Source organism: Coenobita brevimanus, chromosome 64 (assembly GCF_032717465.1).
Source record: "Coenobita brevimanus isolate Jiangsu-jjx chromosome 64, ASM3271746v2, whole genome shotgun sequence".
Taxonomy (NCBI): Eukaryota; Metazoa; Arthropoda; class Malacostraca; order Decapoda; family Coenobitidae; genus Coenobita; species Coenobita brevimanus.
Window position 1 is genome coordinate 6,123,259 of NC_137017.1, and position 4,588 is coordinate 6,127,846.

General features: G+C 43.8%; 1 pseudogene; it reads right to left on the minus strand.

Moving 5' to 3' along the window:
• Positions 1 to 2,339: 2,339 nt before the first annotated feature.
• LOC145404746 (5S ribosomal RNA) lies at positions 2,340 to 2,458 on the minus strand (annotated as a pseudogene).
• Between the last annotated feature and the right edge of the window lie 2,130 nt (positions 2,459 to 4,588).

Consider the following 4,588-nt stretch of genomic DNA (forward strand, 5'->3'; position numbering starts at 1 on the left):
ACACACACACACACATCAATCCCCCAGCCCGCCCTCCCATCCCTACCCCACCCAACCCTCATCCACCCAGCCAAACACACACACACACACACACACACACACACACACACACACACACACACACACACACACAATGCAACAGCCCTCCCAGCTGCTATTTACCCAGGCCGGCAACATCAACAACAGCAAATATATCAAAGGCAACAGACCCCCCGGCCGGATCGTCATCAGTGCCACCCATAAATCAGGACCTCCTCAATATCAACAGCAATTTTATACGGACAGGACTTCCGGTTAAGGTAAACACAGACGACACGACACCTGACCAAGTGACACAATGGAGGAGGGGGAGGGGGAGGGGGAGGAGAAGGAGGGGGAGGAGGAGGAGCGGGAGGGGTGAGGGGGAGGGTAGGAAAAAAGGGGGGTGGAAAGAGGTGAAAAAGTTGTGTGTGTGTGTGTGTGTGTGTGTGTGTGTGAGAGAGAGAGAGAGAGAGAGAGAGAGAGAGAGAGAGAGAGAGAGAGAGAAAGAGAGAAGGTGGGGGAAGTGACAACAGATTGGGGGAGGGGGAAAAGAGGGAGTGAAGAGAAAAAGAGGGATAGGAGGAAAAGACGAAAGGAGAGGGGAAAGGGATGCCTGAAACGGTGAGAGGAGGTAATACTCGTAATGGAGGCTAGTGTAGGGGGAGGGATGGAGGAATGGGGGGGGGAGGAATGGAGGAAAGAGGGAGGAAAGTGAGAGCAAGAGGAGAGAATCCGGATGGTGAGTCAGGTAGGGAACATTATAGTAGACAGGTTGACAGACAGGAAGGATAGACAGGGACACACACACACACACACACACACACACACACACACACACACACACACACACACACACACGCCACGACACAAACATAATCACCAACATCATGAAACACACATACACACACACACACACACACACACACACACACACACACACACACACACACACACACACACACGCAACGACACAAACACGATCACCAACATCACGACACACACACACACACACACACACACACACACACACAATGGCACCAGCACGATCACACACACACCATAACACAAACAAACACGATCACACACACACGCACACAGACACACCAGCAAGCAAACACAGATCTGTCGAGGGAAGAATGCAAGGTAAACAGGCGCTGAGAGGGGGCAGGCGTGCTGATGAAAAGTCAACAGGAAACTGGAAAAGGGGGAAGGGGAAGGGAAGGGAAAGGGCCGAAGTGAGGATTAGGGATGGGGTAAGGGAGAGGAAGGGAAATGAAGGGGGAAGGGAGGGTAGGGAAGGAAAGGTGTGAGGGAAGGGACAGGAAGGGAAGGGAAGGGAATGGAAGGGAAGAAAAAGGAGAGGAAGGGGCTGAAAGGGATGGGGAAGGGACAGAAGAGGGAACTGGGATGAAGGGAGAAGATGCAAGGGAAGGGAAGGGAAGGGAAGGGAAGGGAAGGGAAGGGGAGGGGAGGGAAGGGAAGGGAAGGGAAGGGAAGGGAAGGGAAGGGAAGGGGCTGGGAAGGGAAGAGGAAAGGTACATAAGGAAGAGAGGGGACAGGGCAAGAAAGGGAAGGAAAGGACAGGGAATGACAGGGGCAATAATGAGAAGGAAAGAGGCTGAATACACACACACACACACACACACACACACACACACACACACACACACACACACACACAGAAACGTAAGACAGAAGTGTGAATCCTACTGAATCTGTCACGAGCTACCAAAAGATTTCGTGATCAAAATGTTATTAGTTACGAAACGCATCTTATCAAAACAGACACTTCACTTCGATGTAATATATTTTTAACTATTCTGGCCACTTCATTTTTTTTTAGAACAGGAAGGATATATCGTAGTCAGGGAGACAGGAAGGATCTCAGTGAATCCTTTTATTACCTCAGTTATTTCCTTTATTCCCTATCCCTTTATTTCCTCAGCTTAATCCTTTAAATCATATCCCTCATTTCCTCAGTGAAGCCCTGTATTTCTTAACTTTATTTCCTCAGTTAACCCCTTTATTTATCTTTATTTCCACGGTTAATTCATTCATTCATTCATTGCCAGACGCCATGTATCCCAAACGGGGTGGCCAACGGCTTAGAGTTAATTGTTTTCCTCAGTGAAGCCCTGTATTTCTTAACTTTATTTCCTCAGTTAACCCCTTTATTTATCTTTATTTCCACGGTTAATTCATTCATTCATTCATTGCCAGACGCCATGTATCCCAAACGGGGTGGCCAACGGCTTAGAGTTAATTGTTTTACAGGGAGGGGCACTAATCCTCCACCAACCCCACTTGACACGTAGGGATGCCAACAGCATCTGGTGTTCCCAGGCGGTCACCCATCCAAGTACTAACCAGACCCAACGTTGCTTAACTTCGCTGATCGGACGGGAAGCGGTGTACTCAACGTGGTTAATTCCTTTATTTTTATTTCCTCAGTCTCCTACACTACTCGACCGTGTAGAGGCAGCAAGAATAAAATAATGTTGACGTCATCGTACTGAAGTGGCTAAAAAGTATAATTATTACTTTTACATAACTTAAAAAATTATGACACCAAAGGGGATGCAGAAATAGTAATAAAGTAAGATAAGTGTCTCTCCCCACACCACAACTACACCCAACTTCATTTCCTTCTTACTCCCATTAAACAATTTTATTTTAACTTACGGCACAACCCGAAGAAACAAACTATTCATACACGCAACCAAAATACATACTACCTGGACTGAGCTAATTACTAACCTCATCATTCAGGTGAGGTATATTATTCTGTTTTCTAATCTTGGTATCCTCAGATTATTATTATTATTATTATTATTATTATTATTATTATTTTCAGGCATGGAGAGGATCAGGAGGGAAAAGGTTAATATTTGCTTCATCTTAATCCTTCAGCTCAAAATTTCCCTCCTAAGCTGCATTTCAATACCTGATAGTAACAAGGAAAAAAACTGACTATTGAAGAAGTAAAAAAAAAAAAGTAAATATATATATAAAAAAAAAATCATTTCCATCACATCCCTTCACACCTCCATCTTCCTCCTCTCAGAATATCATGAATAAATTCCTTAAAACGCATCCATTCTCAGCTATCTATCTATCTGTCTGTCTATCACTCCACTTCCTTCTCCTCTCCTGTAAACATGAGAGAGAGAGAGAGAGAGAGAGAGAGGTATTGGAGAAGAGTGTCGGCGTACAATTTATTCATCTGCCTATCTTTTATTCATCATCGAATTTCCTTTTCCATTTTACCGACACATCCGATCCTCTGCTACAACACGGACCCGAAAAATTCTTCTTTTATTCACGTCCAGGCTCTTACGACACATATCACGGCGTTATTTGATTTTTTTGGGACGCTTCTTAATATTTTGCATGGGTGTCAAAGTTGAAGTGCATAAATTTAGCAAGAGATCCTATGGGGAAAGTGTAGTTGTGTGCTAAGAGAGTGTATGACAGACAGGCAGTTGGAAGAAGAGGAGGAGGAAGAAGAAGTGGCAGCAGAAGAACAGGAGGAAGAAGAAAAATAAAGTTGAGAGATAAGGTAGAAGGAGAGTATAAACCATGGAGATAAGTGGGCTGTGTCGTGTGGGAAGATGGGTTGTTCCTGAGTAGACACAAATACATGGAAATATTCTTGTCGCGACTACTCCTTAAGGCGCAGGGATTAAAAAAAAAAAATAACTGACATATGTTACAACGTTATAACCTATGTGTGGAATAGGATGGACAGTAATACACAGATGGATAGATGGATGGATTGATAAATACTAAAGACAGACGAATCGATTGAGTGGATGGATGGATGGATGGATGGATGGATGGATGGATGGATGGACGAACAAATAAATATTGTAAACAGATGGATAGATTACGAATGGATGGGCAGACACTCAGTTTAGACAGAGAGAAATACAGAAGAAAGGATTAACTCGAAAGACAAGCCGACAGAAAAACAAAAAGATAAATAAAATAGATACAGTAAAGACAAAAAAATATACATACAACATTTTATTCACCAATTTCTATACCCCTGCTTTTCAGACCAAGTACCCCATGGCATTGTTAGTGTTAATTGACGTTTGTCCGGTACATAGCGTCCTTCCTGCCATCTATATGCTCACAAAATATCAGCGACCTGTTGGTTTACAAAAAAAAAAGGGTCGTTTGCCAAAGGTCAGTCACATCCATGATCAAATAGAAAAAAAAAATGTGTTCAAATATACGAGGTGGATAAAAACTTTGATATATTTTAATGGATGAAATATTTTGCCTGTTTCTATCTAACCCCTTCAGTCCGAGATGTTTCTTATAAGCTGATTAAGAATTTTCTAAAGTAAATCACGGACGCGTTCTACTGTAATGTGCTATTTCCCTTCTTTTCAGCTACTCTCTCTCTCTCTCTCTCTCACACACACACACACACACACACACACACACACACACACACACACACACACACACACACACATCTGTATCTCGCGCCACCCCCACCCCACCCCACATCTCGTCGTGGCCTGGACCTAATCTCTTGCCTTTGTTTGCATTCCAT